A 19,183-nucleotide genomic window follows, 5' to 3' on the forward strand; every position below is an offset into this window, starting at 1 on the left:
GGATTGAGGGTTTTGCAGACTGCTGTCAGCTTCATTGCTGGACATGGTGGCAGGGGCTTTGCTGCACTTTCAAGAATCTCACCTTTGCAACTTATAACAGTCTTGTTTGAATGTCTGCTGTTGCTGATTGGTTGGGTGGCGTCAGATTGACAGACAGGGCCTTCCAAATACGTGTTGGGCTTGAAACTCACTGCTGCATGAAGGATGAAATGCCAGCTTTGGTCATGCAGCCTGTAGCATGTCTTCCATGCAGACCAAAATGGTTAAATGCAGTGAAGTGTTGATTTAGCTTTTCCTGTGTGATGGTGCTTGTGCCTGAGGGAGGCCTGCTGTTCACGGACATCATGCAGATGCTACTTGGGGTGCATACGCGATGCAGACTGCCTCAGTGGTGGTGTAGCTGTCTGCTTTTATCATGCCCCTCTTATTTCTTGGTTTGCAGAGCACGGGAGACAAGTCCTCCTGGACTGCCAGTCGGCGCAGGACGCAGAGAGGTTTGCTGCACAATGGCGTACTTGGAACAGCTGACTCCTGCACTCCGTGTAGATATGAGAAGCAGAGCGCGTGGGTTTCGGGAACATAGTAGTTCAAATCCTCGTTGCCAGTGTTGAAGTGGAGATTGAGCATTTAAAATAATGGCGAATAATATGACGCCGGGACACAATGATGCACTGAACCAGCAGTTGTATATCCTAACTATTTATTAATGAGGCGCAAACTGGCCCTGGAGTGGAAACCCTGCCCCATCAACCACGAGGGTTGCAACCCACAGAACGTAATGATGGAAAGGAGAGGTGGCTCCTTTCCCATGACAATAGAAATGGGACGTTACACCTCCCCACAACACATTCTCCCCGAAGGGTCTTCATTGGGAATTTAAGTCTCCTTGGGATAATTTATTCTGAAATGGTCCCTCCATTTTAAATCCTCCACTTTCTGGCATCTTTTAATACTCTGGAGCACAATAAAGGTTTCCCACTCGAAGGAGGAGATTCTGTATCAGAATGAAACCTCCCCCTTAAATGTGTAGGCTCTGTATAAGAATAAAACCTCCCTCTTGAAGGAGTACATTATGCATCAGGAAAAATCTCTCCGCCTCCAAGGTCCGGGAGGATATCTGTATCATACTATCAGGATAAACTCACCCCTCAATTGTAGTATCAGAATAACCTGCTTGTTTGTTTGTTTGTTTATTATTTATACAGCACGCCACGCCCTGGGGTATCTGGGCGCCAGGGGAGTTGCTAGGTCTGGAAAAGACCCGGGGCTAAGCTGATGTTGGAACTGTTGGGACTGGGGGCTAGCTAGTATTTTGGCTGTAGCTCCTGAGATTCTATCCGGGGCTACAACCAAAAGATCAGGGGCTATAGCCCCCTTAGCCCCCCCCTAGCAACGCCCCTGCTGGGCGCTATGCAAGACAGCTTATAATACAGAAGTACATATGAAAAGAGCATTAATACGGAGTGGAATAAAGACAGCTAGTAGCAGCACTGTGAACAGCATAACATTACAATACAGTGGCTGCAAGAACAAGTAAACTAGGCAAGCATAGGTATATATTGCTTGAGGTATATATACGCTATCAGAAAACGCTCTCCGGGCAGATTGGGAGCCGGTGCAAGTGGATCTGGGTCACCTGGCCTAAACCCGCCCACCTGGTGCCTTCCAGGTTTCCACTCTTTTTCCCCACTTAGCAAGCTCCACCCACCTGGTGCCTTCCTGGTTGCTGCTCTTTTCCCTACTTAAGGAGCCCTCCAGCCTCTTTTCCTTTGCAGATGGGGAGCCGGTGCAAGTGGATCTAGGTCACCTGGCATAAGCCCCGCCCACCTGGTGCCTTCCAGGTTGCCGCTCTTTTACCCCTCTTAGCAAGCCCCACCCACCTGATGCCTTCCTGGTTTCCACTCTTTCCCCTACTTAAGGAGCCCTCCAGCCTCTTTTCCTTTGTAGATGGGGAGCCGTTGCAAGTGGATCTAGGTCATCTGGCCTAAGCCCCGCCCACCTGGTGCCTTCCTGGTTGCCACTCTTTTCCCTACTTAAGGAGCCCCAGCCTCTTTTCCTTTGCAGATGGGGAGCAGGTGCAAGTGGATCTATGTCACCTGGCCTAAGCACGACCCACCTTCTTAGACCTGCCTCTTCCTTCCTGCTCTTAACTCTTAGATCAAGGGTGTCTCTCGCCCGGGCGTTCGAAGGGAAGGGCAGACAAAGAAAAGGGGCAATTCCTGTTTGGACCTTGGCAGACAAAGAAAAGGGCAATTCCTGTTTGGATCTTGGCAGACAAAGAAAAGGGCAAATCCTGTTTGGACTTGTTTGGACCTGTTTGGACTAGGAGGAACCAGGCCCAGACCCCCTGCTCATACAGCAGATAAGCATGCACCAACATGTGTTTACTTCCTCTGTCCCCACAGGCCATCCCCACCCGTTCTGGTCCACCTGTGATGTTTTCTTGTGCCCCCACCCTTCTCACACACAGGTGTTGCCTGTTTTGCCTGATTCTTTTATCCTGCTCCCCCTCACCCTCTCCAGGCTACTTCTGCAGGAGTCTGTCCTGATGCATTCTGGTTTCACCATCACCGTCTTGTGGCCAATGCTGGATTTGACTTCATGGACGTCATTGATTCACGGTGCGTCACCCTTTCTCAACTCTCATGCTGGACTTCCTTTGCATCTTGTACTCATGGTGGCCCTGAATCATGCTGTTCCCATTTTCATCTTGTATCCTGGCTTGCAACATTATGTGTTACTACTGACTTCTGCAATCGTATTCGCTTCCCCCTCTTGCTTCTCCACTCTTTTTGACGGCTTACTCTCTGTTCTCTCCTCCTCTCCCTTTCTCCCTTTTCCTATCTCCTCCCCTCTGCCCCTTACTTTCTTCTATGCACTTACTCTATCAGAATTGTCCCTGGACATAGTATGATAGCAACCTCATCTGTCTCCTCCCCCCTTCCCATTTGCTCCCCCCCTAACCCCTCCATCACAATCTGAAATGCCATCAGGCCTAGTACGATAGTCGCTTGTTTTTTCCTCCACTCCCTTTCTGCACCCCTCTCCTTCACCTTTTGGTTTTCTCTGGCTCTACCAGAAATGTCGTCAGGCCTAGTACGGTATTCGCCAGTCTGTTTCCATTTCCTTACCACTCTCCCCCTCCCTTTCTTATCTATGTCTTAGCTCTTGCACTATCTGAAATGTCATCAGGCCGAGTAGGATAGTTAATTTCACATCCTTACGGTTCATGGCCTTTAACAATGTCATTGTATTTTCCCTTGTTCCCTCCCTTGCCTTGAAGCGTTTTGAAACACATTGTGTATCGGCGCTATGTAAATAAACAATCATATCATATCATATTATACTGGGCTGGAGAATCTGTATCAGAACAATGGGCCTCATTACGACCCCAGAGGTAGCCGTGCCGGTAAAAATGGCATGGCTGCCGCCAGAGTTGTGTTTTTTCCGGTGCCTGGCTTTGGGGAATTACCAGAGCATTCAGACACATCAACTTTTCATTACAATAAAACATTTTTTATCAACATAAATTCGGTACGACGTTCATTCATCCCCGATTTTTCCACGGCACTTATTGCCAAAAAGGTTTTTCTGGTAAAAAAAATATGGGGTCTGGGGGATCATAGAAGGCATAGGGGGGTGTATAGGGAATAAAGAATAGGGGAATTGATTGAAGGGGGATCCCCCAAATAAAAATAAAAATGTAATGATTTTTTTCAACAAAACATTTTCAGCAAAAAGTGCTGCACAACAAAACGAGCGAAGAATGAACATAGAACCATAAATTCAATCCATCCTTAAAATCACAGGTTTAAAACATATTAAAAAGAAAATTGGATTAAATCACCTTGAGTTCAAATTCAGAGATCTTAAAATCCCTAACATGAACAACCCATCAGCTCTATTCAAAGAGCTTATAAAGAGCTTATAAACCGCTTCCACAGCTCTACATCCCCGTTATTTGTGGAGACTCTGTAATAGAATAAATCATGCCCCTTGAATGAGGAGATTCTTTGTCAGAATACACTCTTTCCCTTGAATGTAAGGTCTCTGTCGCCTTGCAGCAGGAGAACCTATAGTTGAAAAAAGCCTGCCACTTGTGCATGGAGAGGGTTACTTAGAATAAAATCCCCCTCCTTACAGGACCAGATTCCAATGTTAAAGGTAGAGACTGTGCATAAAAAGAAAACCTTCACCTCAAAAGGGGAGATTCTGAAACCGAATGATGTCCCACACCTTAGAGGGCAGGGGTACTGTATCAAAATAAACTCCCCCTGGAAGCGTTTAAGGGGAAATATATGTATCAGAATAAATCCTCCCACCTTGAAGCTGGAGACTGTATTAGAATTAACTTTCCACTTGGCAGATAGAGGGGGACTCTGTAGAAGAATAAATCATTCTTGTTAAAGGGGAGAGTCTATATCAGAAAAAGCTCTCCCCTTGAAGGCATGGAATCTGAATACAAATAAATTATTCCCCTTTACAAACGTGATTCTGTATCACAAAAAGCTTGCCCTGTTGAGTAAGAGACTGTATCAGAATAAACTCTCTCCATTGAAGGCGAATACTTTGTCTTACTGAATTCTTTTTTTTTCCACCTATGTTGCTGCCCCACCATATACACGCTCACCGCAAGGTGTGGTGCAGGCACAGCTGAGATCGGCTAGGGACCATTTTGAACATGGCCACCCGCATTGCACCAAGATGAGCTGTTTCGTGTGCTAAGTGGGGCCTACAATGATTGTCTGGCCCTGATTAGTGTGATACTTACTCTCCCCTGAGCCAGAGCCGGCAGGCGATCGCCGGCCTCCTAATGAGCCGCCACTATAAAAGGCCCCTCTCCCAACTGGGAGAGCCTTTCTTTTTTCCACCTCCGTGGCTGCCCCTCCATCCACACGCCCCCCCGCAAGGTGTTTCGCAGGCATAGCTGAGATCGGCGAGGGACCTTTTTGAACATGACCGCCCGAACAGCACTAAGATCATCTGGTCCTGATCACTGTGCTACTCCCCCCCACCCCCGAGCCAGAGCCGGCAGGCGATTGCCAGCCCCCTCAAGGGCCGCCACTATAAAGGCCCTTCTCTCTGCTGAGAGAGCCTTTATTTATTCCACCTCTGTGACTGCCCATCCATCTACAAGCCCACTGCGAGGTGCGGCACAGGCCCAGCTGTGATCAGCAAGGGACCTTTTTGAACATGGCTGCCCCGCGCAGCACCAAGATCAGCTGTTTCATGTGCTATGTGAGGCCCACCCTAATTGAATGGGCCCTGACCGCTATGCTACTTTCTCTCCCCTGAGCCGGTGCAGGAAGGCAATCGCCGGCCCCCTCAAGGGCCGCCACTATAAAGGCCCCTCTCCCCGCTGAGAGAGCCTTTCTTTTTACCAGCTCTGTGGCTGCCCCTCCATCTACACGCCTACCACGAGGTGCGGCGCAGGCGTGTTCACCTTGGAGCAAAATGACACAGAGCAACACAGGTTTGATCCTCGGTTTCATCCTTAGAAACCTCTGGGTATTAAGCACGTTATAAATAACCAATTACTATTGGCTATTACGGCTGAGATCGGCGAGGGAACTATTTGAACATGGCCGTCCCGCGTGGCACCAATATCAGCTGTTTCATGTGTTCAGTGAGGCCCACCCTGATTGGCTGGCCTTGATCACTGTGGTACCTCCTCTCCCCTGAGCTAGAGCTGGCAGGCGATCGCAGCCCCATGTCTTTGGCCTCCCTGTCTGGCCCTGTCCAGGCCTCAGACGGCCCACCCCCTCTCCGACACTATGGGGTCCGAGGCTACCAACGGTATCTACCACATTACTGGTAATCCTCCCCACGCCTGCACGTAGCACCTAGCCTCATGATCCATGACCCTGCACCCTCCTTTTTTGTTTCCTACCGCCTTTCCTGTTGCTCTCACCTGCCTCATTCTGTGCATCCTGCCTAGGAGCTCTGTTTCTACTGGCCAAATAACTCATAAATTTACTGTTGTCCTGGCACCACTCCTGTCTGCACTGCGCCTGCACAGATAATCTCATTTTAGCTACCTTATCCCAAGCTTTTTTCTCCTCCTACGTACTTGTGAATCACTCATTCCTGGACTTCTACATCGCCACGTTCAAATGTTACCTTTTATTCTGACGGCCTTAAACTGTTTCGACTTACAATCTGTTGCGGCATTGATGTGATTGCCTTGTCACTGGCTAGCATAAAATCGAACTTAATTATTGCTACACTTCACCCTGCCTTTCTGGTACCATCTTCTGTTACCACTGCAACTTTTCACATCTATAGGCCATTTATAAGGCGCTAATAGAGCAAGAACAGTGTTTCAAAGCACCACTCTGAATCTGAATCTGAATCCCATGTGCCTTTGAACCTGCACAGTGTATGTTTTGAACTCCATTTTAGTGCTCTGCTAAAAATTGAATCTAGGTGTGCCATTGATCCTAGAATGTTTACTTGAAAGTACTCCTGGCATTCTTCAGTACTAAATGATTTGTTTAATTTGGGCATTTCTGTGGTAAATGTCTGTGCTCTCAGAGTCCTCAGGTATAACTGTACCTCAATTCTTAATCTATAACTCTGCTGCCCTCACTGGGATCCTGTTATTAGTGCTGTTCTTCTGCTCTGTTTGGCTGCTAGGCCACCCAGTGAGTTCTGTTGTGCACTGTGCATTTCTGTGCCTCTCCCTCCACTGCACACCCTCTGACAATCCCCCCCCCCTTCCCTATGGCGATCCCCATCCCTCCTATCTATTCTAACTGCTTCTCCTATCTTCCCCCTTTCTCAAAATCTGGAAGGAAGAAATGTAAGAAGGCTCTCCGAGTCTCCAACCCAGGTTTGCCCATAGCAGACACCTACGTCAATGCTTCCTACAGGCAGACTGTCACTGACATTCTTTTTGTCATTCCCTCTCCTGATCTATGGTCTCCGCATATGGTCTCTATCCTCTCCCCTTTTTCTTCCTCATCCATTAATGGTGGTACCAGATGGGAAGCGCTCTTGTCTTACTTCTCATCATCAAGGTGCATCATCAATGTCTATCGTAATGGCACTATGATGACCCAGGTCTCTCAGCCCAACCTCCTCCTTTTTGACAGACATCTACTGTCTCTTTTCAATTCCCCCCCTCCTTTTGGCCCACTCTCTTCTTTCACCTCTCCTTCCCCCATCCGGTATTGGTACCCTCCCCTGTATCCCTCCTCGGAAAATATTTAAAGGGGTTAATCAGCTTAATTTAGCTACCCTCAATTATCACTCCGCTGTCAAACGCTCCTCTGACATCTGTTTCCTTCTTGAAGACCTTGACCTTGAAGTCCTTGCTCTCACTAAGACATGGTTGAAGGTCCGCTCTCTGACTTCTTTTGACACCGTTCTACCCAAAGGCTACAAGATCCTATCCAACACTAGGCCCACTCTGTCTTTGGGTGCAGTTGCCCTGATTTTCCCTGAGTGGGTTCCGGCCACCATCATTCCCACTCAATCCTACTCCTTATTTGAATGCTTCGTCGGCAGGCTGTCTGTCTCCCCTACCTTCTCCCTCACTCTTGCCACCATTTACAGGCCCCCTGGACCTACCACCCTTTTCCTCTCGGAATGAGTGGAACTCTCCACCTCTCTCCTGGCCTCCTCCCCCAAATTTCTCTTCCTTGGGGATTTTAACATCTATCTTGACTCCCCGGATTTGGCCACTGTACTTTTTCGTGACCTCTGTGACTCTCTTTACCTCAAAATTCTTCCCTCTGGTCCTAACCACTCTGCCGGACACACTGTGGATGCTCTCATCTCATCTGATATCCCTCTGTCCAACTCTCTAACTACTCCTCTCTCCTGGTCTGACCACTCTCGCCTCCCACCTTAAGCTTCCTGTACGACAGGCGATGCTTCCACCCACACTGCCAGTCTCCTTCTCTGTCATTCCACCGATGAGGCGTGTGTCAGTCGCTGCATTTGCTGCTACTTTCATCCCTCCTACTGCCCCTACCTCTGACTCTTCTCCTGACTATGCACTGGCTAACCTCCATCTTTCCATCTCTAACACTCTTGACATCCTTCACCCTGCCATGAGGATCCGCATGAAGCATGCCTCCAAATGCAAATCTTGGTATGACTCTGACTTGGCAGCTTTGAAACGCAATTGCAAAGCTGCCAAGCAGAAGTGGCAGGCCTCAGGTACATCCTCTGACAAACTGGCCTGCCGCCTGCTCCAAAGGCAATATCGTCTCGCCATCTGCTCCAAGAGGATAGCTCATGTCCAAGTCTGCATTTTCTGGGGCAACCAATAACACAACAGATTTTTCAAATCTGCAAGGTACTCGCCAATCCTACTGCGGTTTCCTCCTCTGCTCTTCCCTCCCAACCACTCTACAGTGCTCTTGCCTCCCACTTCTCCACCAAAACTCAGGATATCCTGTCCCCACTGTCTTGTACTCCCCTCACGACCCCCCCTCTTCCCCTACCTCACTTGTCCTCTGGCACCCTTCCCGGACTAGCCCGACTGTGGTCCACCCCATCCTGCGCCCTTGTCCCTTTCCCACTTCCCCTGCACTTACCCTCATTGCTTCCCTCAGCACTTGCTCAGCCCTCTCTGCCCCCCTTTCCTGCACTTCTCCCCCCTCCCTCCTTCTCCCCCTATCCCTCCCTGTTGTTCCTCTCCCCAGCCAGCCCTGCACCTTACCTCCTTCCCTCCCTGCACTTTTTGTTCTCTGCACTTCCATGGTAAGAACGTCAGAGGGCCTAGTACGAACGTTACTGTTTTTCCCTATGCTCCCACCTCCCATTTTTTGCCTTGTGACATTGGCCTTCATTACGAGTTTGCCGGTAACCCGTTGGTGCTCTTTATAAGAACAATCTATCTCACTTGAGGGGGAGAATATGTATCAGAAATACACCTCCCTCTTAAAGGCTTAAAGGGGGAGACTCTGTATCAGAATAACCCCCACCCCCTTTGAAGGAGGGCCCTAAATCAGGGTCATCAAATTCCCCCTGAATGGGCAGCATAAGTATCAGAATAAACTCAACTTCTTGAAGGTAGGAATTCTATATCAGGATATACATCACCTTGAAGAGGAAGAATCTGTATCAGAATGAAACCTCCCCTTTAAAGTAGGAGGTTCTCTATCAGCAGCAGCTGCATCCCTTGTAGGGGAGACTGTCTCAGAATAACCTCTCTCCTTTTAAGGGGAAACCCTGTATCCAAATAATCCCCGTCCCTTTAAGGGAACTAAGCTCTCTCCCACTTATAGTAGAGAATCCATGTCATGGTAAGAAGCAGGGAAGAAAACAAAAGTGGTGCAACAATGAAACAGAAAGTAAAGAAAAAGACAAAATATGACGAGAAAAGGAAAAGACCAAGATAAGTAGAATGGAATGGAACCAGAATTGAATAAGGACTTTGTCAAGTAATGTGGGGGAAAGTGAGAGTAAAGGGGAGGTGAGACGAACGTAAAAGGAAGAAAATCAAGAATGGTCAAGACAATAGGCTGGACGGATGGAGAAAAAATAAGTACATGATTCTCATTTGCATCTATCATTAATCTATTATTACATCCTCTGTTTCCTTCCGTCGTTCTATTTACCCCCATGTTGTTCCTGTCGTCTGCTTATTCATTTCTTCATTCTTCTTGTTAATTACTTTTTTCCTCATCCTAGCTTGCTTATTCTATTGTGGTTGCAGTAAAATAATAATCATACAACTTGAATCTACATGCAAAACGTTGCTATTAATTTACTAGGTCCTCTTTGACCAGCATGGGCAAAGTGCCAGCCTTGATTTGATTTTATTTTATTTTATTTATAAAGCGCAAAAAACCAGGCCCAGGGGCAACCGGGCGCATACTCTTAAACATGTTACAAAAAGCAGTAGTTACAGAAGTTACAAAAATATACAGCATATATACATGTACATACTCTTAAACATGTTACAAAGAGCAGTAGTTACAGTGAGTTACAAAAATATACAGCATATATACATGTACCGAAGGGTACCATTAACAGCGTATAATACAGGGACAGAGCAGAGAGAAAATGTATATTCAGTTCTGTACCCCACATGGAGTCTGGACTGTATCAAGGTCTCATGAGTCTTGGGAGAGCAGCCATGTTTTAGCATTGTTCTTGAAGGAGTGGAATGATGGTTCAATTCTGATAGGTGTGGGCAAGGTGTTCCAGAGTTTGGAGGCCAGGACGGGGAAGCTCACCCCACCAGCTTTTTGGAGTTTGCATCTAGGCACGATGAGGCTGTGAGTTTGGGCTGCTCTGGTAGGTCGAGTGGAGGTGTGGCGTGAGAAGCGAGTGGACAGGTAAGGTGGGGCGTTGTTGTTCAGACATTTGTGAGTCAAAGCTAGGGTTTTCAGGGCAATTCTCTGTTTTACCGGGAGCCAGCGTAAGTCCAATCTGACGGAGGAGATATGAGAGTGTCTCGGGATGTTTAAGGCTGCCCTTAAGGCATTATTTTGTGCAGTTTGCAATTTATTAAGGTTAGACTGACTGGTCCCTAGGTAGAGAGCACTACAGTAGTCGATTTTGGCCATAACAAGAGTTCTGGCGAGTGTGATACAGTTGGTGGAATTTAGGAAGGGTCTACAGGCAGTGATAAGTTTGCAGGTATAGGCCAAAGCTGACCTAACTGCATTTATTTGCCTGTTCAGAGAAAGCGAGGAGTCAAGATAGACCCCTAGCGTCTTGGTATCTTTGGAGACTTTAATGTCATTGCCGTCAATAATGAAGGACTTGTAAGTTTGGTCTAGTTTGTTGAGCCGATGATTTGATTCTAAAAGTAAGAGCTCAGTCTTATCATCGTTAAGGAAAAGTTCGTGCTGTGCCATCCAGGCCTGGATGACCGAGTAAACATCGTTAAGGGCTTTGGTGTCAGCTGTGTAGTCTCCTGTGATAGGGATGAGTATCTGGGTGTCGTCCGCGTAGTTAGTGTAGGAGACACCCAGATAGTCAAGCACATCGAAGAGGGGCTTGGTGAATACGTTATACAACACAGGGGATACACACGAGCCTTGAGGAACGCCACAGTGAATGGGGGAGGGATCCGCTGATGCCAGCGGTGAGAAGACCCTCAGGGATCTATTGCTCAGGAATGAGTGGATCCAGGCATTGGCAGAGTCAGAGAAGTGGGCTGCGGATTTGAGATGCTGGCAGAGTATTTGGTGGTTGACCAGACCATAGGCATTTTACTTGCTGTAAAAAATGCTTATGGGGTGGGATCACCCAAAATGTCAATGCCCTCGAGTTGAGGTATTTCCCCCGCCAAAGAAATAAAGTGTGGGGAGACATGAAGAGGAGTACCAGAGAAAAGCTGTCAGACCTCCGGAACCACGCCAATGCCGCGGGGATGGGGGGGTGTGGAGCGTGATACCACCCTCTCAGTGATTGAGGAGCACGTAGCTGCCATGCTGGATATGGTAGCGGTGGAGAGCATTGATGGACCTGACACTGGCACAACTGTATCAGGAGAGAGATCCAGCATTACAGGGATGTGCCCAGGTGTGAATGTGTGTGCGGTTGACAGGAAATTTGCAGAGCAGCAAGGCGATAGAGCGACCAATGTATGTGGCCCATATATTGTGTAGTGTAACATGGATGTCACCAGTGGACCCCTGTGATGCTCTTGCATGCCCTGCCCCAACACCCATTGTTCGCTAAGATGTGAATATATACCAATATATTATGGCATGTACCCATGAGCAACCTAATGCTACAGGTCATACCCCGAACACGTATAATGGCACATGGACATGAATCCCATTAGAGCAGTGGACATGGAAGTGTGACCTCCCGTCTTTACTTGATGCTGAAGCGACAATTTAAGGGGTTTTATGTTCCTCTCAATCATATTTGACAATGTTGCCCATAAAAAGTGACAACCTCTTCCTGTTGGCAATAGAGGAACTTAGCAGTTACCCACAAAAATACACATTCTCCATTTCCATCAGAGGTTCTGCAAAACAGGAAAAAGCCAGCATAGGGATGGGCCATGATATGCCACCATTGGAGAGTAAAGATTAGCCCGTGCAGGTGCTGGAAGCACCTACTGAATCCCAGTTTGAGGCAGGTGTGCAGATCTCAGCTGGCACAGGAAACACAAATCGGCCACCGGACAACCAGATCAGCAAAACACCTCCCAGCACCTTGCCACATCAAGGGTCAACATCCAGATGTCCATGGAGGAGTACATGCACACATATGCCTCACACAACCCCGTACAATACCTAGAAGGAGGAAATGCAGTCAGACACGGTCACAGTTTGCTCCCAGCCCACTTCCATCAGGAGTACCTTGGCTCAGGGCCTATTTGGCATCGTTGGGAGCATTGCTGGTTGCAGGCAGGCCATGAAGGCGGAATCCCAGGCAACCTGCCAGGTGCAAAGGGAAACCCGGGAAGAGCGCAGAGTAACCGGGGAGAAGTTCAGGACAACCCAGCAGGAGCAGAGGGCATCCTTGGAGGAACTAGGACATTAGTAGGTTTCAGTGCATGGCATGGACGCAGATGCATGCCCACCTAGGGCATGCATCTACCATCACTAGAGCTATAATCGGCTCAAGGCTTGATTATTACAATGCTCTCCTCATAGGAACGTCGAAAAAACCACAACAAACTTCAGCTGGTGCAAAACAACCCACTCAGGGCAGCCACAGGAACTTCTAGAAGAGATCACATCTCTGAAGTGAGAAGACAGGATCACTGGCTCCCGGTCAAAGAAAGAATTGTCTTTAAATCCCTTGCCCTCACACACAAATGCCTACATGAGCTTGCACCCCCATACCTATCCCAGAGAATCACAAGGCACACTGCCATGAGGCCTCTCAGAGAAGGCTATTCCAACACGATTCTCACGCCAAAAACTCGAAAAGCCCAAGCAGGCGACTCCAACTTTCCTACACTAGCCGCCACTCACTGGAACGCTCTCCCCTCTCACCTTAGACAGATCGAATCCCACCAAGTATTCCGCAAAGCCATCAAAACTAAGCTCTTTAACTGAAAGCTAAACACCTAGTACTACCCCTCTCGGCTATAATTGCCATACTGTTACTCTCTCTATGCCTGCAACGTTGATCATTTTGTATGTCTTTTAATTTGTAACTAACTAAGAAGCCCAAGGGCGCATGAACCTGTATTTCAAACTTCCTACATATTCTTGTAACTGCGCCTCGATGCCTCCGGGCTGCAAGTTGCATGATACAAATGCAAATAAATAAAGATAAAATAAATCTATGGCAGCATACCGAGAGCATCAATCAGATTGCTTCAAGATAGAGGGCTATGTGGCCGCAATGATCACTGGCTCCACTCTAAGCTCTATTCCAACTGCTGCTTCAAAGGAACTGCATCCCCGGCCCATGCAACAGCATCCAACACACCATCAGCTCAATCTGCAAGATGTGGAAGGCCAAGAAAAGGAGGTTGCATCCCTAAGAATGAGTAAGCGTCATGTGTGCAAATAATGTGCTCAACAAGACAATTTGCAGAATCTTTTTTCCAGTGTATGTTTGTTACTCAGCCTATTACCATCATGTCATATTTATTCCATAGATACCAACATGACCAATTCCAATCTGTAGGTGCTTATACAGTCCTGTTTGTTTCTTTGTATTCTGGCACTTGTAGTCCGAGTTTTGGAATGGGAAAAGTGGAACTACAAATCCCCAAATGCAAAGAAAAAACCCAGGACTGGATAAGCGCCTGCAGATTGGAATGGGTCATGTTGGCAAGTATGTATATAGTTCTCTAGTTATTTCTGATGCCAAGACTAATACATTTTTGATTGAGCAGCAGCGTCGATTGTCTGTTCCATTATCTTGCCCTTTAGACCAAGGAGCAGTATTGAACCATGTTCATGTCACAGGTGATGCTATTTCTGATTGACACAAGGAAAATGTCACATGGTATTTTATCAGGTTTATCAGCACAGTGGGAATTGGCAGGCGTTTTGAAGAGAATGGATAATATGTCCCTCATTGAGCCATCACTTGCTTTAAAATTGGAAAGTTCTCCAACCAGCCAAATACCAGTTGTTCAACTTCAGGACAGAGGCTGGGTGGTCCGTTGACATAATTTATATGGGGCACACCTCTGAGGACACTTGCAGGTCAGACACACTATCTGGCCAATGGCTAAAGCACTTAATTCATGCACAAGAATCCCAGATAGTGGCCCTTTCCGGCACACATGATAACTCAATTGAAACTTCTCACAGCAATGCCATCTCTTATGGTAGCTGCCAGGTGCCTCTGATTGACTGTATCATGTGGGATAAGTGGCTGTGGTCAGAAATCGGCACATGTCTCTATTTGCAAGCCACGTCTGAGAGCTGCATTGTGTAGCTCTGCACAGGCAACTATCATCTTCCATACAGTGAGGGGCTCATAAAATAGTAGGCCTCCGTGGGGATTTTAGGCAGCTTAAGTGTAACTTGAGTATGCCAAATGCGCGCTGAATGTGAGTATGGGTGCATGTGTGGTATGCACAGAAACATTGCTGGTCCCTAGTCACTGGGTTTCTGTAAAGAGTGAGTGGGTGTCTTCTCACGGGTTAGCCACTTGCTTAAATTAAGAAAGTCTAAACCAGCTGCCCACATAAATAAATGGTTCCCCGCAGAACTAAAAGATCTCCGCAACATTAAAAGAACTGCGGAATCTAATTGGAGAAAAGCCCTGTCTCTCGCATCCAAAGACAAGTTCTCTTCGGCAGCAGCCACTTACAAAACTGCCATCACAAACACCAAAAAAGAGATCTTTACTTGAGAATACACAACGCCAAATGACGTGACATCAACCTTTATGCTTATTACCGCAAATCCTGTATGTTGCTAACTGTACATTCATGTAAATACGGCAAATCTTTATCTGTACATTCTTGTAATTTGTGCAATATGGTGTAATATTGTAAATTCATTTATATAACATTGTAACATTGTAAGCTTCGCATATACTTGTTGCTGCGCCCGGTAACCTAAGGGTCTGGTGCGCAATATAAATAAATAAACAAACAAACAAACAAACAAACAAACAAACAAACAAATCCGGCACAAAAGAATTATTCTCCATCCTAAGAAAATTGGAATTGCCTGTGCCCCCCCCCACAGATGACTGTATCAAGGATAAAGCTTGGTGTAATAATATTCACCAAGCACTCTCAAATAAAATAGCTCTCTTACAAGCTAAAATGGATGCAAAAAAAGCTAGCCTTGCCACCAAAGACCACTCAAACATTAAAAAAGCTCCACCAGTCCCGATTACCCGCCATTTCACTTCGTCCCAGTAACCGAGGATGAAGTAATCAACATAATTGCCAGCCTTAAACCTTCAAACTGCCAAGGCGACATATGTCCTGCTTCAGTCATCAAGGATGTAGCTAAAGACCTAGACCCCTTCATCACCACCTTGATCAACTCCTCATTCAAAAACTCGTCTGTGCCCAACAACCTCAAAGAGGCGTGGGGCTTACCTCTCCTCAAAAAACCCAACCTAGACCCTACATACCTACTAAATATAGGCCCATTACTACCGTCCCCTTTCTCCTTAAAATACTAGGCAGAGCGGCATACCTCCAAATACAAGAACATTTGTAAGGCAACAATCTCCTAGGCCTGCGACAATCCAGCTTTAGACCTAGGCACGGGACCGAAACTGCCCTCCTGGATCTAAAAATCCAAATGGATGAGGCCAAAGACAAGGACTTTTTGGCCATCTTGCTCCTGTTGGATCTTTCCGCAGCCTTTGACTTAGTTGACCACCAAATTCTCACCCAACACCTCTACTCGGCTGCTGCATTCTCACAGAAGGCCACCAATTGGATTCGGTCCTTCCTTTCCGATAGGTCGACTAGGGTCTTCGCACCGGCAGCTACAGCTGACCTTGTCCCAATCCAATGTGGAGTACCCAAAGGTTCCTGTATTTCCCGCACACTTTACAACACCTTTACCAAGCTCCTTTTTGACCGAATTGATGAACTGGGTGTCACGTTTACCAATTATGCGGACGACACCCAGGTCCTCATTACACTCACTGGGAATTGTGAGAAGGATGTTGCAAAACTCAATGAAATCTACCTTGAAATTCAAGCATGGATGGCTACCCATAGCCTCTACTTGAATGACGACAAGACAGAACTACTCATAGTAGGTTCCCAGGCTCGACTTAACAAATTGGACCTCAGGTACCAATCATTCACATTGACAGCAATATCATTTAAGTATCAAGAGAAGTCAAAACGCTAGGCGTGTATCTTGACTCTACATTATCACTCAAGAAACAAATAAACACCACTATCTCATCTACGGCATACACTAACAAATTAATCAATGCTGTAAGCCATTTCGCTCAACTACCAGTTGCATTATACTAGCCAGAGCATTGATATTGCCCAGACTAGACTACTGTAACACTCTCTTCTTGGGTTCCACTAATCACAATCTGAACAGACTGCAGGTCTTTCAGAATAATGCCCTTAGATGTGCTCTTAACCTTCCTCGCAAGGCACACATCTCCACCATTAGCAAGGAAGTCCGTTGGCTCCCCATCCAAGACAGAATCAAACTAAGATCACTTGTCATCAGGGCTTTAAGTGGGCCGGGGCCTGCCGGGGCTGGGCCCCGGAAGTCTCCGAAATTTCATTTTGAGGCGGGGCCCTGCCGGGGCCCACTAATCTCCCCTGGCAGCCTCAGCCACTACACGAAAAGGCATTTTTTTCTACAGCCTGAAGCTCTCGCTCGTGTGCGAGAGCTTCAGGCTTCAGAAAAAAATGCCTTTCAGCCAGAATGGTGGCGCCGCACCTGCGAGGCATTCCTTTAATCAAGTGATGCACGTGGGCCGGCGGCACCGTTATGGAGAAAACGTGAGGCCGCTGGAAGCAGAGGCCTTGCTTTCTAAATACTGAAGCTCCCGCGGATTCGCGGGAGTTTCAGTCTTTAGGGAAAAGGCCTCAGCTTCCAGTGGCCTCGCCCTTTCAGCCTTAATGGTGACGCTGCCCCCCCCCAGCTGGTGAGGGGCAGCACCACCATTGAGGCTGAATAGGCGAGGCGCTGTCCCCTGCCAGGCAAGCCTATAAACAATAAATGCAGAGATCAGCACCCTCTCCCTCTTAGGGAGAGGGTGCTGATCTCTACAAAAGGCTGCCTGGCAGGGGTGTCAGTAGCCCATTGAGCCGAGGCTCGTCAAGGGGGTGTGGCCTAACGGGCCAGCAGGGCCCCTGCTGTTAGGCCACGCCCCCTCGATGAGCCCCGGCTCGATTTGTAGTGCCACTTAAGGCACTGCTTGTCATTACACATAAATGCCTCTCGCTGACTGCCCCACGCTACGTATCTGACAAATTCTCCAGACACAGTTCGTCCAGACCCACCAGAACACCTAACATGCACCAACTGAACATTCCCAAATTCAGCCTGAAAACAGCAGCGGGATCTATCTTCCCTGCACTATCAGCGAAATGCTGGAACGCACTTCCCATGATAATCAGGGATGAAGAATAATTTTGGGCTTTCAGAGCTAAAGTAAAAACATGGCTCTCATTGCAGTAAAAATGCAAGTCCTACACACATACAATGTACTTCGTAATGCATTCTGTTACATTATCTCGAACCAGTGTGTAACCCGGTTCTCCTGCTACCTACTGTATCGCATATGTGTAACCTCTGTGTAACTTTGTTGTTCACAATGTCTATGCGCCCAGTTACCCTTGGGTTTGGCTGCGCTCTACAAATAAACTAAATAAACTTACTAAACTATCACCTGTGGAGGACAGAAGCATTGTGTGGTATCTTGGATAATTTGAATGGTCGTGCATGAAGTGTAGTGTGTCAAGACTTACTCATAAACCTGGTGTCTCCGTAGCGTCCAGCCTCAAATTGTAATCAAATGGAGGAATGCTGGTAAATTAAACTGTCACGGTTTGGTCCCGGATGGTTGGCATTCAAATTCATGATGTTTGCTGCATCATACATAATCTCTGCAGGCATATAATGCTAGTTCTTTCCTATTACTGTGAAGATGTTACGTGCCTGCTAGGGTATGAAAGCCACATGGGTACACTAAAGGGTACACCCCTGGGAGGCACACTATGCCATAAAAAACTCATTATGCCTGCCATCACGGGGCATTGTCATATGTTGTTTGACAGATGAAAAAGTTGCATGAAAACCAGGCGTAGTGGCCTTGACTGTAAGCAATGGGAGTTCATGAGGTGATGCCACTGGTCTTCTGAAACAAACCTGTGGGAAAGACATTCCAGGCTACAATCGCCTAAACTTGTGCTGATAAGACATGCCCTCTCACTGTGGGGGCCGGGGGGGCGGGGGTTAAGGGCCCCCTTCCACTCACTCACCACGTCCAATATTAAACGCGGCAGGAAACGGTTTCTCTGGGTAACCGCTTCATCTGCCAGGTGGAAAAAGGTGATGCTCCTCCTGTACATCCTTTGCCTATTAATGCTCCTCCTCCTCCTCCTCCTCTTCCTCCTCCTCATCAGTCAGTGCCGCAGCATGAGGCCTACTGGATCAGCCATTTTCGAGATGTGTACCTGCCTTACTGTGCAGATGTATTGTACTGTATATGTTGTGGTTGAAGTGCCCTGATTGACTTATTTGAATCGTGTGCATCTATTGTTTGCGCATTTATGGCACATTTGCAGTGCCTCTCATATTTGTGAAACATCACTTTTGAGACTCCAGTTGCATGTGTGTATATTGTGTCAGATATAAGAGTGAACTTATTCTAGGACTTATAGATGTTAATGTTAAAGGATATTTGTACCGCGCCTAAAGTGATTTCATATTTTAGTCGCTTGACTGATTCAATTCTGCGGATTTACACCATTACTGCGCCCCCATCATGACGACCTTTGAAAATGTTCACTTTTTTTTATTTCGACACCCTTTACACCACATATATATATGGGGGGGTAACATTATATAATGTAAGTAGGGGTGTGGCGGGGGTCTCCCCTCACATATTTATGTGGTGTAAAGGGGGTCGAAATAAAAAAAAAGTCAGTAGTTAGCCAGAATATCAGGGTCTGACGTAGGTTTTTTAACAGTGGAGATGCACGGGGATGTTTTGGGTGGTGGTGAACAGAGCCATGATTAAAAGAGCTGTATATCTAGTAGGCCAACATAGGTGCAAGGGAAGAGATGTTTTCTTGGTAGTTGTAGCTGCAGAGGGTAACCCTTGCTAGGATTAGAAT

This window comes from Ambystoma mexicanum, chromosome 2q, assembly GCF_040938575.1.
Source record: "Ambystoma mexicanum isolate Mex_15411 chromosome 2q, UKY_AmexF1_1, whole genome shotgun sequence".
NCBI classification, from domain to species: domain Eukaryota; kingdom Metazoa; phylum Chordata; class Amphibia; order Caudata; family Ambystomatidae; genus Ambystoma; species Ambystoma mexicanum.